General features: G+C 46.3%; 1 protein-coding gene and 1 pseudogene across 9 annotated transcripts in view; one reads left to right on the plus strand and one right to left on the minus strand.

The window, feature by feature from the left end:
* Positions 1 to 24,234, minus strand: part of LINGO1 (leucine rich repeat and Ig domain containing 1) — a 270,078-nt gene that overhangs the window by 126,054 nt on the left and 119,790 nt on the right. The window lies entirely within an intron of this gene.
* On the plus strand, positions 844 to 12,440 carry LOC132228183 (ubiquitin recognition factor in ER-associated degradation protein 1-like; annotated as a pseudogene).

The raw sequence follows: 24,234 nt of genomic DNA on the forward strand, positions 1-24,234 counted from the left end.
AGGGCTGGAACAAAAGCATGGATGGAGTGTTTGTGTGAACTAATATAAATTCAAAGTAAACATGATTACATAAAAGGGTACGGTCTTTTTTTTCAATAGTTTTATTCATTTCAAACGGGTCGGATCCGGCCTGTGGGCCATAGTTTGCCCATGGCTGGTCTACACTCAACCACTGAGCCACCAGGCCAGGGGGTGGTTTTATGGAGGAGCAGAGATTGGGTACAACACTCAGGTTGACAGGAGAAAAAGACTGTCCAAAAGACAGAAAAGGACAGGATGGGAGGGCTGCAGAGTGGCTGGCCCAGAGCATGGCCCCAACATATACCAGGTGAACCTGTGAGCAATTACAGGAGGAAGCATGGGGGCTGGGGTGAGAGGCAGCATCTGGGAAAAGCATGAGATTGAAGGTAAGACCATCCAGAGTTTGAGTTCTGGCTCTGTCCCTTGCTAGCTCTGGGACGCTGGGTAAGTTATTTCCCTTCCCAAGGCTCAGTGCCCTCATCTGTAGAATTAGAATTTTAGTCACAATCCTCCCACACAAAGTTGTGATGAAGATCCAATGAAATTATATATGTGAAGAACTGGCATTTATAAATATTAGCATCATTCCCCTTTTGTTTTAAAAAGAGGAAGTCAATTTGGGCTTAGACTAGTGAGTTTCATGTCCATTCTAATATAAATTCTAAAAGCGCCTACACAGAACACCAGTAAAGACAATAGGCAGTGTGAGGAGTTCACTACCAAAGAGTCATGCAAGATAACCACACCTCGTTCCTTGGCTGCTCAAAACGGATGGCATGTGTTCCCAGGACCTAGTGGCATCTGTGAGGCAAAGTTGCCATCATGTTCTCTTTCAACATGTTTGACAACATTATTCCCTGGGTCTACCAGAAATGCCTCTCCATGGAGTATAGATGCATCTCCATGCCCATGGTCATGGGGACTAATGACAGGTCAAATGTGGAGAAAGACAGGAAGATAATTATGCCATCCTTGGCCTTTGATCAACTCAGCTGACTCAACATTACCTACCCCATGCTGTTTAAACTTACCAACAAGAACTTGGACTGCATGAAACACAGTGGTGTGCTGGAATTAGTGACTGAAGAGGGCATCTACTACCTCCCACAATAGATAATGCAGGATTTGTTGGTGAAAGAGGGTGCCTGGTTCAAGTGGAAAGTGTCAATCTTCAAATGGCCACGAACTCCAAATTTCAGCCTCAGAGCCCTGACTTCCTGGACATCACCAACCCCAAAGCAGTATTAGAAAACACATTGAGAAACTTTGCCTGTCTGACTACTGGGGAAAGGCAAACTACAGCAAGATCTATGAGGTGTGGATGATGGAGATCAAGCCTGATAAGGCCGTGTCCATCATCAAGTATGACATGAATGTAGACTTTGATGCTCTTCTAGGCTACAAAGAACCTTAAAGAAAAGTCCAGCATGAGGAATCAACTGAAAGCAAGGCTGACCACAGTGGCTATGCTGGAGAGCTGGGCTTCTGTGCCTTCTTCAGCTCTGGGAATAGACTGGAAGGGAAGAAGAAAGGTACAGGGCCCAGCCCTTCTCCCAATCAAGCCTGAAGACATTAAAAGAAGAATTTTTAATTATGAATTTAAACTTGGTAATATCACTTTCATTATTATTTTAATCCTCACCAATTGATTTCAAGAGAGAGAGAGAGAGCGGGAGGGAGAGAGAGAGGCATTGATGTGAGAGAAACATTGACCAGTTGCCTTCCGTATGCACCACACAACCCGACCAGGGATGGAACTTGCAACCTAGGTATGTGCCCTGACTGGGAATCGAGCCTGCAACCTTTGATGTATAGGATGATGCTCTGACTGAGCCGCCCAGCCAGGGCAGTAAGATCACTTTAATCAGAAATTTACATCCACTGGTCCAAAAGGTTGAAGAGGATGAAGCTAGAGGCAGATTCATTGCTTTTTCTAGAGGACAGTCATTGCATAAAAATGGAAGAAAGCCTTCAGTTAGGACAGTTGGCTGACTGGAAAATAAAATAATCAAGTGCAAAAAAAGAAAAGAATGGCATGCTCTTATGACATCCTTGTGGATGAGACAGAAAACTGGCTGGGTTCCTCAGTGGTTAGCTAAATAACCATGTCCAGGAGGAATGCGCAGAGGGGTCAGACTGGCCCCTGGAGTGGATTCTCCCTGGCATTGATAGGGCTGGCCCTTGAGCCTGCTTGGAACAACTTTTTTGGCAAATATTAGGATGGAATCTTGAAAGTAGGTCTAGCCTGAGAGGGGTCAATTAAGGAGGCAGGGTCCTTTGTACAAAGGACCCCTTCACTTGCCCTAGGAATGGGCCCAAGTGGACAAGAGAGAGTTAGTAAAGCATGGGTGAATCCTGAGAGTAGTGCCCAGAGCCAACTGCACAAAGTGGCTGGGGAGCCTGATGGCCAGGAGACCCTGGGGCTGGTGAGCCAGCCACTTCAGTTCTGGAGATGGTGTAACCACCTCCAGACAGCCATGCCCAGTCCTCAGTGTATTTGTGCAGAAGATCTTTGATAAAATGAGGTCTGCTCACAGGGGCTTGTCAAGAAGAGGTGGGCCTGGAACCCATGCCCTCTGGGACTTGAGGTCTCCGACTAAGATACTTGGCATTTATGGGCCCAGAAAATAGAGCTAGGCCCAGTAAGAAAAGATTTCAGGGAAACAAATCTTTCTTTAGCATTTGGGAGTACTGAGCTCATAGGGGCATGCAAGCAGAGGTCTGAGGACCATGTATGCCATATATGTTGGGTGGAGTTTGCACTAAATGGGAAGAGTAATTGCTTTCAGTTGTGAGTTTCTTCAATTTTATCAATATATGAATTAAAGCTAGACTGTGTGGATCAAAGTGGGTGTTATAAAGAGTGAATGGAAGGCAAGGTGATGCTCAGAATAATAGTTATTATTACAACATTATAGATCACAGGACACTCCCATCTATTCTCTAAATGGGTCTTCTGCCCAACCCATGAAGCAGATAGGACAGGATGATTAACGCCATTTAGCAGATGAGGAAACTGAGGACCAGAAGGAATGGGACCAGCCCAAGGTCCCACAGCACAACAGACCCAGATAATCTCTATGGCCTCATACCTAGGGACCTTACCCTCCTGCACCTCCAATGGTCATCCTGCTATTCCCTGCCCTGGGTGGAGCAGGAATCTCCCCCACCTGTGAGGCAAAGGTGCCATCATATTCTCTTTCAACATGTTTGACAACATTATTGGACATCGCCAACCCCAAAGCAGAATTAGAAAACACATTGAGAAACTTTGCCTGTCTGACTACTTCCATCCAGCTTCCAAGACTCCCCATCCACGAAGGTTAGAGTCTCTCTTAACCCAATCTTCTGAAACCTGGGGGTAGAGCCCTAGCCTGGAAGGCTCCTCCTCTCAGGTTACACAGGCACTGAACCTCTATCCACTCTCCTTTTTCCCCTCGTAGTCTTGCCTCAACCCTTCAAAAGTTAGTTCCTTCAAGCCAGACCTGGTATCAGACACTAAGCTTTGCCCAAGAACTGAAGTCAAGGAGAAGGGTCCCTCCCACTCAACCTCATTCTTCCCCTCACACCTACACAGGCAGCTAGGCAGCTTGTGACCAGGGAGATCCAAAGCCCACCTTGCCAAACACCCCTCCTTACCACCTTTCCCTTTCCTGATGGGAGGGGCAGGGAAAGGGTATCTGGGCAAGAGAGGTCAGAGCATCAGAAAGTGGAGTCTCCTCAGGGAAGACTGGGTTCACCAAGGAAGGGCAAGCTGCCACCCACAGCACCACTCCTCACACATTACACCCTGAACCCTCAGAATATAGCATCTTACTTTACAGGTGAGGGAATGAAGGCTCAGAGAGATTAAGGAACTTGCCCAAATTCAAAATATTAAACTGAACAGAAACAGCTTATAAGTCCTGGAGTCAGGATTTGAACCCAGGACTGGCTGATTCAAAATATCCATTGCTTTCCCATGCACCCTGCTGCCTGCACAGGAGTGCAAGGTAGCTCAAATAGGCAGCCTGGTGAGCAGATTAAAGGTGGGGTGGTAAAGGGGGGCAAAGAAAGGGTTAAGAAGGCAAGACAAAGATAAGACAGAGCAGCAGAAACAGACAACTAACAAGTGGACCCTCCAGGGGCCTGAAGGAGGCAGCTCTAGATGCTGCTCTCTTGATCAATAAAAGGCTTTCAAGTGCTTCCTCTGCTGCCATCCATTCAGCTTCTGTCTGCCCATGCCAGGCTCAAGGGTCTAGCTGCCCAGATTTCCCACCAGGTGCAGCACACCACCAGGCTGTGTGGCTGAGAGAGTGTTTGGCCAACCAGGTGTTCCATTGCCTGCTGGCAGAGAGCACATGGGCCTGTCCCCAGGATTTAAGCAACAGCCTCTCAACTGAATATTTAAGAAGAAAAATGGAGACGGAAGATGGCGGCGATATAGGCAGACGCGTCCCAGGTCATGTCCGGGAGCAAATGGAATGAGCAGCTGAAACTAGTAACACCCACACCGAATTGGCGAAATTGCTCAGCTGGTGAGACGGTTTGCAGCCAGGAAGAGCAGAACTCCCCTGAAAAGGTAAAAAAAAACAGGGATTTGGGCAGGAAAGTTTGCCAGACCTCTGAGCCCAGAGGGTCAGAGGGAGACCGCGTGGCACACAGCCGCGTCCCTTGGGACAGGCACAGCCCCTGACGGGGGAAAGGAGAACCGCGGGATTCCTGGCGCCGCCAGGGAAATTGAGAGCTGGGTTCTGTGATCACGGAGGACTGAGCCTAAAGGGGGCAGCCTGAAGAGCTGACCTGACCATGCGGTCCCGGTAAGAGAAGAAGCTTACAGAAACCAAGCCTTCCCCGTTTCCGTGGCCGGCGTTTGTTTGTTTGTTTTCACTGAATCCTGTTCATGGGACATTTCGGATACAGACACTCACCCGTGCTGAAGAGAGGGAGAGTGTGCGGAGGAGTGGAATCTGGGGAGAGACTGGGGAGAGAGGGGGAGCCGGGAGAGGTGGCAGCAAATTGAGTGCTGAGACACCCCTGAGCCCAAGACTGGGGCAGCCACTCTCTCCAGAGAGTGAGACTCCTCCCCCCAGCCCCCAGGCAAGGAGCACAGCCACACCCAGATTCCTCCCTGTACGAGATCAAGGATTAAAATAACCTTATCAATCCCTGGGAGTTAACAGGGTCTGGCCTATAGAGGGATTTTCAATCCCAGCAACAACACAGCGCCAGTAACTAACTATTACGCAATCAGCTCTGGGCAGTGAACTTCCACTGGACAGAGAGGCCCTATAGCCTCAGAGGCCAACCCCAGAACACTGCCATCCAGAGGCTGACCCACAAACTGACTCTGCTAAACACAAAATAAGGCAGTCTGGGAAATAAATGCGGCCTGCTTTACAATAAGGACTGTGGTTTACAACACAGAGGAACAGTATATCGCAGGGAAACTCAACACTCTCCTGAATACCTGGCAGGTCTAAGGCGAGCCACACTGAAGAATAGAAGAACCGAAGGACCTTCACTACTGCAATTTTTTTTTTCTTTTTTCACCTTTTAACTAAGAAACCAATTTTTTTTTCTTTTTTTTTTCTTTTCTTTTTTTTTTCTTCTTTTTCCATCAACTGATTTTACCCTTTTAATTACTACCTTCTTATTTTTAACCAGTATTATTACTGCTACCATTTTACCATTTTTTAAAGTGCCATTTTATTTTCTCTTTATTTTATTTTGCGATTAGTGTTCTCCATTCTATTTTCATCGTTATATTATTGGTTGTTTCTAGTTTACATTCATCTCCAGGGAACTGTTGCTGGAATTTGTTGGGATTAATGGCTGTTCTATAGGAGTATTCTCCTCATATAAAAAAGTCTCTTCCCCTCTTCCACTTCATTCTCTCTTTTCGCTCTATTTTTTTTTCTTCTCTTTTCTTTTCTTACTTTTATTTTCCCCCCTCCTTTTTCCCAATTTTATTTTTGCACTCCTATTTTTGGGCCCTACTTTCCTTTTCTTTTTTCTCTTTTATCTTTTTCTCTCCCTTCTTCCTTATCCCCTAATTCTCTTAATTCGGGTGGTCACCTTCATTTGGGATTATTAATATCGTGAATATATTTGTGTATAGTGCCTGGTACGTGGTGCCTTGTTGTGTTGTATTTTGTACCTTTAAATCAACGCAGCAGATCCAAGCAACAGCAACCTCCTGAACACCACATCCTCTGCTGAGGAACAGCAGCTGTATGTGAAACCTCGCCCCACCAGCCAGAAGAGCCACCACAGCTGTGAACAGCACCCACCAGAGGAGCTGCTGCCAACTGAAGAGCAGCTGCTACCACAACCGCCCGAAGAGCAACCACAGACCAAGGAGTCACTGCCACCAAGGGAGCAACCACTGAACGACTCAACGTCTAGATATGTCAGTGAGATCAAACATGGGTAGACAAAGAAACCCCCAAAGGAAAGAGAAGGAGGACTCTCCAGAAAAGCAGCTAAGTAATACAGAGGCATGTAACATGACAGAAAAAGAATTCAGAATAAGGGTCCTAGATTGCATAAACCGGATGGAGGAAAAAATCGACAACCTCCACAAGAAGCAAGAAGAAACAGATGAAAAAATCGACAACCTCTGCAAGAAGCAAGAAGAAACACATGAAAAAATCAATAACATATGGAAGAAGCTAGAAGAAACAGATGAAAAAATCAACAACTTAAGTAACACCCAAGAAGAAATGAAGAGTAATATAGCTGCAATGAAAAACTCCATTGAAGGTATCAACAGTAGACTAGGAGAAGCGGAGGACCGAATTAGTGAATTAGAAGACAAGGAAGCAAAACACACCCAAAATGTACTGCAATTGGAGAAAAAAATTAAAAGACAGGAGGAGAGCCTAAGGGAGCTTTGGGACAACATGAAACGAAACAACATACGAATAATAGGAGTACCAGAACAACAGAAGGATGAACAAGGATTAGAAAACCTAATAGAAGAAATAATATCAGAAAACTTCCCTGAGGTGGGGAAGAAAAAAGTCACACAAGCCCAGAGAGTCCCAAACAAGGTGAACCTGAAAAGACCCACACCAAGACACATCATAATTACCATGGCAAATGTTCAGGACAAAGAGAGAATCTTACAGGCTGCAAGAGAGAGATGGAAAGTTACATACAAGGGATCTCCCATTAGATTGTCAAACGATTTCTCAACAGAAACACATCAGGCCAGAAAAAAATGGACTGAAATTTACAAAGTGATGCAAAGCAAAGGACTGAATCCAAGAATACTCTATCCAGCAAGGCTATCATTCAAACTCGAAGGGTAAATAAGAAGCTTCACAGACAAAAAAAGGCTAAGGGAGTTTATCACCACCAAGCCAGCAATGCAAGGAATGCTAAAGGGACTGGTATAAAAAGAAGAAATAAAAAGCTCAGAAAGAAAACAGCCACACACACACACAAAAGAAATGGCTACAAACAAGTACCTTTCAATAATAACTTTAAACGTAAATGGACTAAATGCTCCAACCAAAAGACATCGAGTGGCTGAATGGATAAAAAAACATGACCCATACATCTGCTGTCTACAAGAAACCCACCTCATTAGAAGGGACTCACACGGACTGAAAGTGAAAGGATGGAAAAATATCTTTCAGGCAAATGGAAAGGAAAAGAAAGCTGGGGTAGCAATACTTATATAGGACAAAATAGACCTCAAAGTGAAGGCCTTAATAAGAGATAAGGAAGGCCACTTCATAATACTAAAGGGATCAATACAACAAGAAGATATAACCCTGGTAAACATATATGCACCCAATGTAGGAGCACCCAAATTCATAAAAAAACTCCTGGAAGATATCAAAGGAGAGATCGACAACAATACAATCATAGTAGGGGACTTTAATACACCATTGACAGCACTGGATAAGTCCTATAGACAAACAATCAGCAAAGATACAGCAATCCTAAATGACTCACTAGATCAGATGGACTTAACAGACATCTTCAGAACACTTCACCCCAAAGCCAGGGAATATACGTTCTTCTCAGGTGCTCATGGGACATTCTCAAAAATAGACCATATATTGGGTCACAAGCAAAGTATCCCCAAATTCAAGAAGATTGAAATCATAAAAAGCGTCTTCGCAGACCACGATGGCATAATATTAGAAATAAACTACAATAAAAACAACCCAAAATACTCAAACACCTGGAAGCTGAATAGCATGCTATTAAATATTGATTGGGTTACCAATGAGATCAAAGAAGAAATTAAAAACATCCTGGAAACTAATGACAATGAAAACACAACAATCCAGAACCTATTGGACACAATGAAAGCAGTCCTGAGAGGGAAGTTTATAGAGCTACAGGCCTATCTCAAAAAAAAAAAAAAAATGGTAGTAAATCATCTAACTCTACAACTCAAAGAATTAGAAAGAGAGCAACAAGAAAACCCCAGAGTGAGCAGAAGGAAGGAGATAATAAAGCTTAGAGAAGAAATAAATGACATAGAGACCAAAAAAACAATACAGAAAATCAATGAAACCAAGAGCTGGTTCTTTGAAAGGATAAACAAGATTGACAAACCTCTAGCCAGACTCACCAAGAAGCAGAGAGAGAGGACCCAAATAAACAAAATCAGAAACGATAGAGGCGAAATAACAACAGACCCCACAGAAATACAAATGATTGTTAAAAAATACTATGGACAGCTCTACTCCAACAAACTAGACAACCTGGAGGAAATGGACAAATTCGTAGAAAAATACAACATTCCAAAACTCAATCAGGAAGAATCTAAAAATCTCAACAGGCCAATAACCATGGAAGAAATTGAAGCAGTCATCAAAAAGCTTCCATCAAACAAAAGCCCAGGACCAGACGGCTTCACTGGGGAGTTTTACCAAACATTCAAGGAAGGACTAAAACCTATCCTCCTCAGACTACTACAAAAAATTCAAGAGGAAGGAACATTTCCAAGCTCATTCTATGAAGCCAGCATCATCCTGATACCAAAACCAGGTAAAGACAACACAATGAAAGAGAATTACAGGCCAATATCCCTCATGAACATAGATGCCAAAATCCTCAACAAAATCTTAGCAAATCGGATCCAGCAGTACATCAGAAAGATCATACACCATGACCAAGTAGGATTTATCCCAGGGATGCAAGGATGGTACAATATCCGCAAATCAATAAACGTGATACATCACATAAACAAATTGAAAGAAAAAAACCACATGGTCTTATCAATTGATGCAGAAAAAGCATTTGACAAAATTCAACACCCATTTTTGATAAAAACCCTCACCAAGGTGGGAGTAGAAGGGTCATACCTCAACATAATAAAAGCCATATATGACAGGCCCACAGCCAACATCATACTCAATGGACAAAAACTAACACCATTTCCCCTAAGAACAGGAACAAGACAGGGATGCCCCCTCTCACCACTCATGTTCAACATAGTACTGGAAGTGTTAGCCATTGCAATTCGGCAAGAAGAAGAAATAAAAGGCATCCAAATTGGAAAAGAGGAAGTAAAACTGTCCTTATTTGCAGACGACATGATATTATACATACAAAACCCTAGAGATTCCATCAAAAAGCTACTAGACTTAATACATGAATTTGGCAATGTAGCAGGATACAAAATTAACCCCAAGAAATCTGAGACATTTCTATACACCAATAATGAACTTTCAGAAAGAGAGATTATAAAAACAATCCCATTTCCATTGAACCAAAAAAATTAAGCTACCTAGGAATAAACTTAACTAAAGAGGTAAAAGACCTCTACTCAGAAAACTACAGGACGTTGAAAAAAGATATAGAGGAAGACATACACAGATGGAAGAACATACCGTGTTCATGGATTGGTAGAATCAACATCATTAAAATGTCCATACTACCCAAAGCAATCTATAAATTCAACGCACTTCCCATTAAAATACCAACGGCATACTTCAGAGATCTAGAACGAACTTTCCAAAAATTCATCTGGAATAAAAAAAGACCCCGAATAGCTGCAGCAATCCTTAAAAAGAACAAAGTAGGTGGGATCTCAATACCAGATATCAAGTTGTATTACAAAGCCACTGTTCTCAAAACTGCCTGGTACTGGCACAAGAATAGGCATATAGATCAATGGAATAGAATAGAGAGCCCAGAAATCGGCCCGAACCAATATGCTCAATTAATATTTGACAAAGGAGGCAAGAACATACAATGGAGCCAAGATAGTCTCTTCAACAAATGGTGTTGGGAAAATTGGACAGATATATGCAAGAAAATGAAACTAGACCACCAACTTACACCATACACAAAAATAAACTCAAAATGGATAAAGGACTTAAATGTACGACAGGAAACCATAAAAATTCTAGAAGAATCCAAAGGCAACAAAATCTCAGAAATATGCCAAAGCAATTTCTTCACTGATACAGCTCCTAGGGCACTTGAAACTAAAGAGAAAATGAACAAATGGGACTACATCAAAATAAAAAGCTTCTGCACAGCAAAAGAAACCATCAACAAAACAACGAGAAAACCCACTCTGTGGGAAAACATATTTGCCAATGTCATATCTGATAAGGGCCTAATCTCCAAAATTTATAGGGAACTCATACAACTTAACAAAAGGAAGATAAACAATCCAATCAAAAAATGGGCAAAGGACCTAAATAGACACCTTTCAAAAGAGGACATTCAGAAAGCCAAGAGACATATGGAAACATGCTCAAAGTCACTAATCATCCGAGAGATGAAAATCAAAACAACAATGAGGTACCATCTCACACCTGTCAGACTGGCTATCATCAACAAATCAACAAACGACAAGTGCTGGAGAGGATGTGGAGAAAAAGGAACACTTGTGCACTGCTGGTGGGAATGCAGACTGGTGCAGCCACTATGGAAGACAGTATGGAGTTTCCTTAAAAAACTGAAAATGGAACTCCCATTTGACCCTGTGATCCCACTTCTAGGAATATATCCCAAGAAACCGGAAACACCAATCAGAAAGGATATATGCACCCCTATGTTCATAGCAGCACAAATTCACCATAGCTAAGATTTGGAAACAGCCTAAGTGCCCATCAGTAGATGAATGGATTAGAAAACTGTGGTACATCTACACGATGGAATACTATGCTGCTGTAAAAAGGAAGGAACTCGTACCATTTGCAACGTCATGGATGGAACTGGAGAGCATTATGCTAAGTGAAATAAGCCAGTCAATAAAGGAAAAATACCACATGATCTCACTCATTCATGGACAATAGAGACCATTATAAACTTTTGAACAATAATAGATACAGAGGCAGAGCTGCCTCAAACAGATTGTCAAACTGCAGCGGGAAGGCCGGGGAGGGTTGGGGGGCAGGAGGTAGGGGGGTAAGAGATCAACTAAAGGACTTGTATGCATGCATATAAGCATAACCAATGGACATAAGACGCTGGGGAATAGAGGTGGCTAGGGGACTGTCTAGGGCGGGGGGATAAAATGGACACATATGTAATACCCTTTGTAATACTTTAAGCAATTAAAAAAAAAAAGAAGAAGAAAAATACTTTTTTTTTTCAAGAAAGAGAGAGAAAAGGAGGGAGGAGGAGTCCGCCAAGAAGGGGGGTGGGGAATAAGGGAAGAGTAACCTACCCCATAGCTGAAGTCAAGGTCACAGAATGGGTACAGGGAGGACATAGGCAAGGTGCTGGCAAGGAGCCTTTAATCTGGGAGTTCAGGTCATGGAAACTAAATGCCTGAAGCTGGAGTACATTACTGCTCTGAATGATCTGTCAGCTTCTATTAAGCTAAATCTCTCTGTATAATGGGGAATTATTCTTTGAAAAGACACCCAATGAGGGGGCAAAGGATAGGAACCCCTCATTGTGAAGGCTCTCTCACAGGGGGAGGAAATAACAGAAAAGCCTTGGGGGGCTGGGGGAGGGGGACAAGAACAACTCAGAAAGCCACCCTTCATCTTCCCACACCCCTTCCCTGAAAGTTAATTAGCAGTTGTTTGATGCTTGGTTTGTGGCAGATGCCAGCCTCCAGCCCTCCTCCCCAGAATCCCTTACTCTCTCCACTTAGGAGCCTAAAAAGATGCCAGACCTGAGGTAGAGGCCCGCAATGCCTCCATGACAGTGTGTGAGCATGAGTGAGTCTCTGAGCCTCTTTGAACCTCCATTTCTATCTGTTAGATGGAGCTGATAACACCCACCCAAGTGCTATGCAGTGGAGGGAATGAAGCTGGCCCAGAGGCCAGCAAAGTGGGCACTACTCTGCCCTCTGATAAGGGGCTCCTCCTCTTCGTCCTCATTGACCCCCATAGGTCACCACCATCTCCGCCCGGAAACCCTCTCTGACCATCATCCATGGGTATCTCCTACAGCAGAACCCCACCTTCCAGGCTTTCCAGTCTCTGGTGATTGTGTGCAGATGAGTGCTTCAGGCTTAGGGGTTCCCTCTGAACAGGGCTGCATTTCCTTCCTCCCATCCTCCCCAAGCCTCTCCCACACTCAAGGCTGGTACACAGGACTCTGCCAAGATATGCAGGCTTGGAGGCAAGGGCTGGTAGAAACTAGGAGCAGGTATGAGCTGCATCCACTGAAGGGTGACACTCACGGGAAGACCATCAGCACCAGGGAAACTGGACCAGAAAGCCAGAAATCTCAGGACATGAGTCTGTGAGAGCAGGGTGGTACTATCTGCAGGGTTGAGGTCAAGTCATAGAGTATAAAGGTGGACTCATTGCTGGGTTCCTGGCTCAGTGCTGAGGCACTGGAGGTGCTTAGGCCAGGCCAGGACAAAAGGGGTAGGATGGACATGTTGTGGGTAACATGGGCCAAAAGGCTGTAGCTGGATGGGGAACAGGGCTGACCGGGAATGGCCAGGTGGGGAGGTTCTGCAGACCCTAGTCTATGCCCCTCTGGACTCCTGTACCACCCTCAGCCTGTAGTAAAGCCTTAGGACAGCTCCCACTGAAACTGCAGGGCACAAGGCTGGGCAAGAAAGACTGTGCTGGGGGCAATTCTGGGATAGTGCCTACATTCTAGAGCAGTGATGGCGAACCTATGACACGCATGTCAGAGGTGACACGCGAACTCATTTTTTTGGTTGATTTTTCTTTGTTAAATGGCATTTAAATATATAAAATAAATATCAAAATATAAATCTTTGTTTTACTATGGTTGCAAATATCAAAAAATTTCTATATGTGACACAGCACCAGAGTTAAGTTAGTGTTTTTCAAAATGCTGAAACGCCGAGCTCAAAAGGTTCTCCATCACTGTTCTAGAGCAATGGTTCTCAACCTTGGCTGCACATTAGAATCACCTGGGAATCTTTTTAAAATCCTGATTTCTGGGCCCCATACTCCGGAAATTGTTTCTTTGCTACTAATGTTGTGGCCCCACCCCATAACAAAGAAACAGAATTTCCGGAGGATGAGGCCCAGAAATGAGGATTTTAAAAAGATTCCCAGGTGATTCTAATGTGCAGCCAAGGTTGAGAACCACTGTTCTAGAGGAACACTCAGAAAGGAAGGCCATGCAGGGCAGGTGGAGGCATGCTGTGCTGACCACTCCCCACTGTAGGTCCACAGGTTCAGCCCAGAGTCCCCACTGCCTAGGGCAGTGATGGCGAACCTTTTGAGTCCCCACTGGCCTAGGGGGCAGCTTGTTTCTTGATTGGCTCATTCAGTCATTCAACAAACACTGTCTAATGTTTACTGTGATCTAAAGGAACAAAAATGCCCAAGATCCTGCATCAGGGAGCTCACAATCTAGTGGGACAAGTGGGAAGGGTGGGAGGCACACAGGGAGATAAGAGACCACCACTGAGGGACTGTGTGAGAGGGGAGCCCAAGGAGCTGTGGGAACAGGGTGGGACATCCAATCCAGAATTGGGGGTCAAGGAGGGCTTCCAGGGGAAGGGGTCTTTGAAAGGCTCTCAAAGGAAAAGGAGTTGGGTTTGAAAGCACTGAGGAGGGGACAGGAGGAAGGGCCATCTGTGCCAAGGACAAGGAGCATGAACAATGGGCTGAAGAGGAGGGCCTGTATGCAGGACTGAGATATCCATTCTTATTAGCCACTGGGAGCCTGATGGATTTTAAGTGGAAGTGACAGGGTCCCATTCATTCTGGCTGCCACCAGTGGAGGATGGGTACACAGGAGACCAAATACAGTGAGCCAACTGAAGACTGAGGTAGTGGCCAGGGGAGAGCTGATGGGACCTGAGGTGGGTAAAGGGATGGAGAGGAGGAGAGATGCAAAAGCAATGAGAACCATTGCTCTAGAACAGTGATGGAGAACCTTTTGAGCTCAGCGTGTCAGCATTTTGAAAAACCCTACAGCGACAGATAACATCAATAGCCCAAGTAGCCCTGCAGAACCGGCGCACCTTAGACCTTCTGACTGCTTCCGGGAGCAGATGAACTTGAGGAGGCAGGGGGCTAGGAGAAAAAAGACACAGATGAGAATCAGGGGCCCTATCATGGGTAGGACCCAGGTAGCTAAGGGGCTTTGGAACCAGGGGAAGATGAGGGAGATCTCTCCTTAACTTTACTGCCCACCCCCACCCCCTTAGGAGAAGCTTGACCTGGAAGGAAAGGAAGGGATGAGAGAATGTAGCTGAGGGAGAGCAGTTGTTCCTTTGCCTCCCCCAGCTCCTTCCAGGCCTCTGGGCCCAGAAGGCTATCCCTCATCCCCATCTGAGCCCGGCACTCAACTCCACTCATCTGCCCCAGGAACTGGAGAACTGTTTGGAGGCCCCAGGCAGGCAGCCGACCCTAAACACTGGTTAACTGGTACCAAGAAGCCCATGCATGAGAGAAGAACAGGCTTTGTCAGTTACCTGGTGTGATTTTTCGGGGGAAACAATGGGCCACCCAGCCTGTGGAGAGTCACTGCTCCTTCTAATTAGGTTCCACTTTGAACACAGAGGCATCAGATTAATGAGGTTTACAGCAGTCAGTTTCATGGCCTGGCGGGCTGCCTCGGCTCTCTGATTTCAGTTTTATGCCAAAACCTTGCTCTCTAAATCAAAGGTTCTCCCAAAACTCTGCTTTCTGATGCACCTTGGGTTTTTGCTGGGTATCTCTGCCAGGGAGCTCTTGTTTTGCTAAAGAAGACTGCACAGGGCTGTGACACCTCACACAGCCCTGGGAGGGAGAATGGGGTGGCTGGGGTAGCTCCATTTTGCAGAGCTGGCTGGCTCAAGGTCACAGGTGAGCTGGTCAATTGCACCCTGCAGCCAATACCCTCCCCTAACCCGGGCTTGCAGGCCCCTTTGCCTCAGCAATTGGTAGCTTGGACACACACGGGTCCACAGATAATCCACTGGCCAATTTCCCATTGTTGACATCTGTTCACAAGCCTTAGGGGCATCTGGTTCACCTCTCCCAGAGAAGATTGAGACAACTCAGGAGCCAGCCTGCACACCTGGCCTTCCCACTTCTGTTGCTCTAGTGGATATCCACCCCAACCCCTCCCTCTCTGAGGCTTTGCTCACACAGCTCCCCTCCCCGCTTCTCCTGGAATGCCCCTTCGATTAATTCACACCAAGCTTCAAAACACATCTCACCCTTATTCCTCCTTCACCACCACAGTCACTGGACCTTTTCTTCCTTTCTTGAGATCTTCCAGGCCCAAATCTCTGTCACCCTGAGCAATTGTTTCTTGACCTATATTCCACTGTTTAATGTTACCACCTTTGCTCATTATTTTGTCCTGTCTCCCCTATGAGACTGTGGTATAGGGACAGGAACAGCATCTGTGTCACCTATGTGTCCTCCATAGTAAAGGCTGCCTGATATATGCTAACCTCCCTCAGTACTCTGGGAGACACTGGGAGAACATCTCTTCCTGGCCACTTTCCCTGGACCACATAAGGCTCGCATCTCCCTCTGCACATCAGCCCTTGACATCCTCTAGGTGACTTCACCATGCTAGGGATGACCAGCACTGGTGCTCTCCATTCTCTGACCTCCTGACTCTAGTGACCTTTGATTTCCATTCCCTCTATCCTCTATCACAGGCACACCCTGGCCCTCATCACCACCACAACTCCTGGTCAGGCCTCCCAGCCCAGCCCAGCCCTCCAGTGCCTCCCTCAGTCCTCTTGCCACAATTCTTTCACCTAATTGAGAACTTCACACCTCTCTCTCCACATCCACTCTTCTCACTTTTCCTAGCTTGGGCTCCACAGTCCATCAGTGTAATTAATCCCTCAAATGCCTTGACCACCTCTCCCTTGGCAATACTTTCATGAAACTCCAACCTAGATGAACACAACCAGCACCTTCTTGGCAACCATCTGGAAACTCAAATGTTATTGGAGAAAATGAGCCTGCCAGGAAAGCTGTGCCCTCCGTGAGCTTAAGGCAAGAGCAGTCCCAGCTCATGTCACTGGCCTGTTCACTTTCTTGCTCTCCCAAGATGACAATGTCTCCCCTTGTCTGCTCTCCTCATACCTCCCATTTCCATCTGAGTCATCACTCTCAATTGAGACCTCCCTCCATTCTCACTGAGGAATGTCAACCACCTCATCTGCCCCTGCATATTCTAGAAGCCTATCTGCTCTGCCCATGTCCCCTCTTCCTCCCTAAGAAGGGGTCATGCTACATGTCAAAGGTTAGGTGTGCCACTTGGACTCTGAACCCATCTCCTCTGGTCCAGGAGTCAGCTCCTATCACTTGCTGTTTTTCAGTATCACCCATCTTGCCCTCTCTACTGGATCCCTCAGCCTTCCCACCAGCAAACAATCATATCCTGGCATCTTCTGTCCTTTAAAAATCCCCTCCCTTAATTATGTTGCATTTAAAAATATTCAATCTCAAAAGGTTCTACACTATATGATACCACTTATATAACACTCACTAAATAACAAAACTACAGAGATACAGGACAAAGAAGTGGTAGCTGGAGGAAGGGCCACTGTAGGAGGAAGGGGTATGTGGTAGCACAGGGAACCTCATGGTGATGGAACAGTTCTGTGCCTTGATTGTGGTGATGGCTACACAAAGCTACATATGTGACACAATTACACAGAACTGCACAAGCACGTGCACACTCACACACACACGTACACACACACGAGTGCATATACAACTGGGAAATCTGAATAAGGTCTGTGGATTGTATCAATGTGGATTGTGACCTGGTCTGATCTTCTCCTAGAGTTACACAGATATTCCCACTGAGGACAGCTGGGTAAGAGTCTGGGACATGCCTGTACATTCCTCAGAGATTTCCTGTGATTCTCCCCCTTCAGACACCACTTCATTTCTCTACTCCTCTACACAAAATATTTAGGGAGAGTCAATGACACCCTTTCTCTCTTTCTTCTCTTCAGCCCACTTTAAACTGGATTCTGTACACCCCTTTACAACAATTTCTCTCAGCCCAGCCCCCATGGCCTCCATGTTGTCAAATGCAATGGACATCTCCCCACTCCCTCACAGCAGTGACCATGGTAACTTGGCCCTTCCTTTTGGAACCCTCTCTCTGCTTCTGGGATGCCACACCATCCTGGCTCTCCTCGCTCTCTCTGAATGTGCCCTGTTAGCCTCTTATGCTGGCTTCCATCAGCTCTCCATGTTGTTGAGCCAAGGGTCCAGGCCTTGGTCCTCTCTCTCCACCATCCATATATCCTCCTGGGCAATCTGCACGATGTCTATAAACACCACCTACAGCTGCTGGCTCCTGCATCTCCATCCCCTGCTCAGCCCTCTCCCTGAGTTCCAGGCTTATAAATCCAACTTACAACGGACATCTCTGCTCCAGGAGGCAGTCAAGAACAAACTCTGTCTGATCCAATCCTTAACCTCCACGGTCTTCCCATATCAATCAGAAATGAATCATCCTTCTTGCTTCCTTCACGTCCCACCCCCACCCCCAGTTCAGCCTCCAAGGCAAGTCTGCAGTCATCTGCCTCTCTTCACCCTCATGGGTACTATTCTAGTCCAAGCTTCCATCACTTCTGCCTTACCCTGTTTTCCCTCTTGGCCCCTCCTGCACCATCCAGAGAGATCTTTTAAAAACATAAATCAGATCAGACCCTTCCCCCTATTTAACCCATCAATAGCTCCTCACTGCACCCTGGGAAACATCTCAGTGCCCCCACCATAGCCCATGCAAATGTCCTCACATGAGGCTTCCTCCCCTGTTACATAGCCTTCTCTTCCCCACACAGGTCTTCCCACAGGTGCTCCCTCACCTGAGAGAGGCCTGGGCCTCATCTCACAGGTGTCCCCATTCCCCCCATCACTGCATCATTAGCAATTTCAAATTCCCTATTAGCCTTTATTTTGTTAATGTCTGCCTTACCTACCAATCAGCACCTGGTGCATAGTAGGCACTCAATAATGCTTGCTGAGTGAATGGACAAGCCCTCCCTCATCGACTCCCCAGGCAGTGTGTTCTCTGCCACCTGACAAGGCTGGCTCACCTGTGTACCGGGTGGGAGGGGGCGGGGGGGGGGAGTACAGGTCAATAAACACACACACACCACTTTCCCCTAAACTGGCGGTTCTCAACCTGTGGGTCGCAACTCCTTTGGCGGTCGAAAGACCCTTTCACAGGGGTAACCTAAGACCATCCTGCATATCAGATATTTACATTATGATTCATAACAGTAGCAACATTACAGTTATGAAGTAGCAACGAAAATAATTTTATGGTTGGGTCACAACATGAGGAACTGTATTTAAAGGGCCAGAAAGTTGAGAACCACTGCCCTAAACAGTAACTGATATCCAGATGACTGGATGACATGATGGTTTTCCTTCGTCTTACTGGGAGCTGCTTCCAGTGGGAAAAGTTTGCTGTTTTATGGCCCCAAGAAGACATCAGCCATAATGTGCTAAAATTATAACCTAGAAGAATCATCCATTTAAATACTCTGGAAATTGTCCTGGCCAGGTTGCTCAGTTGGTTGGAGCATTGTCACATACACCAAAATATTGTGGGTTCGATTCATGGTCAGGGCACATACACAGGTTTTGGATTCAACTCCCCACTGGGAAGCATACAGGAGGCAACCAATCAATGTTTCTCTCTCACAATGATGTTTTTCTCTTTCTTCTTCCCTCCCTCTTTCTTCCTCTCTCTCTCTAAAAATCAATAAACATATCCTCAGGTGAGAATTAAAAAATAAATAAGTAAATAAATACTCTGGAAACCAAACTCTTGGGGCTGAACAGTACTCCAGATTGCCCTGGATGCCAGTGAATGACCTGGCTGATGGGATACTTCACTCCAGGGCTGGGCACTGGAGCTTGACCCAGCCTGTTCTACAGGGTGACCTTTTCACATGTGGGATGTGCTGTGCATCCAGCACACTGCAGGTGTTCAGTGTGAAGCACTTTCCATTTCTTTCATATGTCAGTAGAGCAGTGGGAGGAAATGGTGCAGCCTACCAGTGTGGGCCCAGCAGGAAGCCAGTGGGCCCACATGGACAAGGTGTGGCTGAGGGGTTATGGACTGGATGAAGGGTGAGTTATGATAACTAGATTTGGGCCTACCCTGAATATCACTGTTAGAATGAGTGGAATCATAAAAAAATATCATGTACTGTCCTGAAAGGTAGTCAGCTTCATCACCAGAGGTGTCTGGGTAAAGTAGGGCATTGCAGGAAAGGGTTTGAACTGGCTGCCCTTCCCCAGTGCTGGAACTTGTGCCATGAGAAGAATAGAGCTTCAATGTCAAACACACAAAGTTCAAATCCCACCTCTGCCATTGATAGCTTGAGTGACCCTGAGCAAGTCACATATGTTTTCAAATGCAGATTCCTCATCTCCACAGAAAGATAATACATACAAGAGGTCTGCATGCAGTACTAAATATTAGCCTCTCTACTTACCTCTGAATCAATGTAAGCACCTTCATCTGGACCTTGACATGCTCCAAATATTCTTTCTGTCCTTCCCCAACAGGTTCACATGTCCACCCTACCCTCTGTCTATCTGAGGCCTAGTGCTGGTGCCACCTCCTCCAGGAAGCCATCCCTGGCTGCTCTGATGGACACTGGGTTCCTCCTCACTTGTAAGCTGTGGAGCACACCAGGTTCATCTCTGGTACCTCATGGTTAGTGAGTTGGGGCAGGGGATCATGCTATATATGAGTGTGTGTGTCTTACAATAATGACAACAAACATTCATACTGCATTTACATGTACTAGGCACCTTATAGTCAGCTAACTCATTTAGCCTGTATAACGAAGTTAGAAGGGAGGCACTATTCATCTCTATTTTACAGAAGGGGGATCTGAGGCCCTGAGAAGTTAAGTGACTTATTCAAGGTAACACGGCAATAAATGGGAAAACCAGATTTGCACCCAAGCAGTGTGGTCCCAGAGTTTGTGCTCCCTTCAACCTGCACCATTCAGCCTCTCAATGCAGATGTGGTTCCCCACTGTGAGCCCTTTCACAGTACTGCAGAGGGTCAGGAACCATCCTAAGTGAACAGTAGTGATGCTTCACAACCCTGGAGGCCAAGACACATGCAGAAGTACACACACATATGCGTACACACACACACACACACACACACACACACACAGGCATTAGTTAACACATGCAGACTTATGCACACAAAGGAAAGAAGAGGCATCAAGATCACTACCAGTCCCAAGGCCTGAAAGTCTCACCTCTTCTCTCCCAAGTGATTATGGGCAGGGAGGAAGTGGGAAAACCTCAGGCACTGCCCACCTCTGCTATCAAGTCTGTCCCAAATGTAAAAATCAAATCATGGTCTGCCCATGTAGTAAGACCCCTTTGCATAGGTGGTGACCTGGAGGCTCAGAGAGGATTGAACATTCTTCTTAAGTCACATAGCAAGTCAGGGCAAAACTGGGCCAGCTCCCAGGCCTAGGAAGTTTCCAACAAACCCTTCTCACACTATCTCATGGTCCCCTCCACAACCCCCAATTCCAGACATCTTCTCTATTTCTACCAGCTTTGAGCAGGACTGAAATAAATGAAGATGAAGAGAAAACATGAAGAAAAAGAGGGAAACAAAGGCAAGTAGGAGAGGAACCCAGGAGAAGAGAGGAGAGAAGGAACAGGGAAAGTCTGTGCAGAGAGCGGCAGGGTCCCAGCTCAGCTACAAGCTCACTGGGCCCCCTCGTGGCCCCCTATGCCAGAGGAATGCAATGAGGCAGGAGTTAACTCTCTGCTGTGGAGCAGAAAATGAGTTTCCAGTTATTAGTTGATTTATTGCTCTGTCCTCAATCTGTGCTCAGGTCCTATAAGGAAATGTTCCACTCGAAAGCACTAAGTGTCTTAAAAGAGCATAGGCATTAAAAATTGAAATAATAAAACAGGCATGTAAATATAGTAGAGGTGAGAGGGGCAGCCCCCTAGGCAGGCTGAGGTGGGAGTGGCAGGCCCAACTCCCAGCCAGCCTATCTAGGAGCCAACTGTGTCTATTGAGATGCAGGGGTGTTCCTGCCCAGAAGTGGTACTCAGCCATTAGCACTCCACATCTCAGAAGTTGGAATTGCCCTGTCTTTGAAAACTCTATTCTCTCCTGGCAGAGGGTCATAAGCTCAGCCCAAGAGTCTGTCAGATAATGGAGGAGAGGGTTGGGAAGGAAGGCACATGGGGGCTTAGCTGACTTCTACCTTAGCAGCTGTGTCGGTGGGAAGAGGGTGGGGCTGACGTGGGATAGGGCCAGGGCAGCTCCTTCTGGGCAGGTCCAGGCTACTGCTTCACAGAGGAGTCAGGCCCAGCAGAAAGGCCCCAGTCCAAGACCCTCCTCAGCATTGCTCAGACCCCACTACACATCTGGGATTTGGCTCTGCCACCTGAGGAAGGGCTTGCCCCCAACTGGGCCTTAGAGGGGAGTGAATGCAAGGAAGTCCCTGCCCTGTCCTTGGCACATCTGGACAGTGGAGTCACAGGCAGGTGATACAGCTCAAGCTCTCTCCATACAAGGGCACCTAGAGAGATGGTGCCATCCCTCCCAAGGGGGCCGGCTCCCAGCATAGGCCAGAGCTCACATCTCTGACTTGTCACCACCCGCCTAGACAGCCACCCTGTTCCAGGCCTAAGGAGGGGCCCCGCAGGGTCCATCAGCAGCACACACAGAACTGCATGGGAAGACACACATGTGAACATGCAAGGGCAGGACTACTGGGGTACAGAACCCCAGACACACGTTACACAGCCACATGCACACACACACACACACACACACACACACGACCATACTAGATGTACCGGGTAATAATGCGGATTTTTTTCAATACATGGAGTTACACATATGTTGATATATATGTGATTTGATATGTATGCTATTTTGTTGTATTGACAACAAGCTTAAAAACTTCATATGTCAAATTTTCTGAAGGTGTTAACATCATAGGTATTTTTACACTTAAAAATGTCCAATTTTGTGACAACAAAAACAGCATTTGTGGGAAGTTTTAACTCATTACTTTATTTTGAAGAAAAGTGCTGCTGAATACTTCGGGAAGCTTATGGTGAACATGCTCCATCTCAAGATACTTGTGAATGCTGGTTTAAACACTTTAAAAGTGATGATTTTGATGTGAAAGACAAAGAACGTCCAGGTCAACTGAAAACGTTTGAAGACCAACAATTACAAGCATTATTGGATGAAGATGCACGTAAAACTCATAAACAACTTGCAGAACGATTAAACATTGTTCAGCAAACAATTTCCGATCATTTACAAGCAATGGGAAACATTTTAAAGGAAGGAAAATGGGTGCCACATCAACTGAACAAAAGACAAATGGAAAACCGAAAAGTCATCAGTAAAATGTTGCTTCAATGGCACGAAAGAAAGTCTTTTTTGCATCGAATTGTGACTGGCGATGAAAAGTGGATTTATTTTGAGAATCCCAAATGCACAAAATCATGGGTTGATCTAGGTCAACCATCAACATCCACTGCAAGGCCAAATAGCTTTGGAAAGAAGACAATGTTTTGCCTTTGCTGGGATCAGGAAGGTGTGATGTAGTATGAGCTTCTAAAACCAGGTGAAACCGTTAATACTGATTGCTACTGACAACAAATAATCGATTTGAACCACGCTTTGATCATGAAATGACCAGAATGTGCCAGAAGACATGGCAAAGTAATTTTGCTTCATGATAATACACAATACACACTTCAAAACCAGTTAAAGACATGTTAAAAGATCTTGCCTGGGAAGTATTAACCCACCCGCTGTATTCGCCAGACCTTGCTCCTTCAGATTACCACTTGTTCCGATTGATGGCACATGCACTTTCAAAACGTACGAAGAAGTGGCAAGTTGGGTCTCTGAATGGTTTGCCTCAAAACAAGAAAAGTTCTATTGGGACGTATCCACAAATTACCTGAAAGATGGGGGAAATGTGTAGCTAGCAATGGACATTACTTTGAATAAAGCACTTTTGATGTTTCTCTTGAAATTATCGTGTTTTCTTTGATCACAAAATCCACATTATTAACTGGTATACCTGGTACAGGAGCACTCCACACACACATGTATGCATGTGCAACCACATGGCTGCATAGGCCCATGTGTGCATACAGGCATGTTTCACATGTACCAGCACACAGACATGTGTACAAATGTTTACACTTGTATATGTACACCTGATAACACATGTGTGTATACTTTCCCACACACATACTGAAAGGGCCAGTCGTCTCAGGGCCTGACCACGCTGCTGGCGGCCTCGGGCACCGACTCCCCAGCCCACGGCGGGAGCCCGGCGCAGGCTGCCACCCGCCCGCCGCCCCCGGACCGGACCCACGCGGCAGCAGCAGCGGCGGCGGGGCGGGGCGCGTGCCCTCGCCCGAGGAGATGGAGGAGGAGGCGATCGCTGACACCCCCGGGAACGAGACGGAGGATGTGGACTTCCTGCCTGGGCTGGAACTGGTCGATCTACTGGACCCCCAGCAACCGGACTGGCCCCTGGAGCCCGGGCTCAGCTCGCCCTGGGGGGGGCTAGGACTGCACCCTCCATCTTGCCCTGGGTCCTCCATTTTTGGGGCGGCCGCCATGTGCTCAGGAGAGTGCCTTCTTCCCGGAAGCCCAGGCCCCTGCTGGCCACGCCCAGGATTTCTTTAAACTAACCAATGACAATCAAGGGACGTGCGCGCCATAGAGATGACCCGACTAGTGCCTGGCCAATCAGTGGGGCCCACAGTCCCCTCTCCTGCCCTCACTCCACCCCCCTTTAAAACCCCCTGTCCCATCAGGCCTCTCTCTCTCTTGGCC

This window comes from Myotis daubentonii, chromosome 1, assembly GCF_963259705.1.
Source record: "Myotis daubentonii chromosome 1, mMyoDau2.1, whole genome shotgun sequence".
Taxonomy (NCBI): Eukaryota; Metazoa; Chordata; class Mammalia; order Chiroptera; family Vespertilionidae; genus Myotis; species Myotis daubentonii.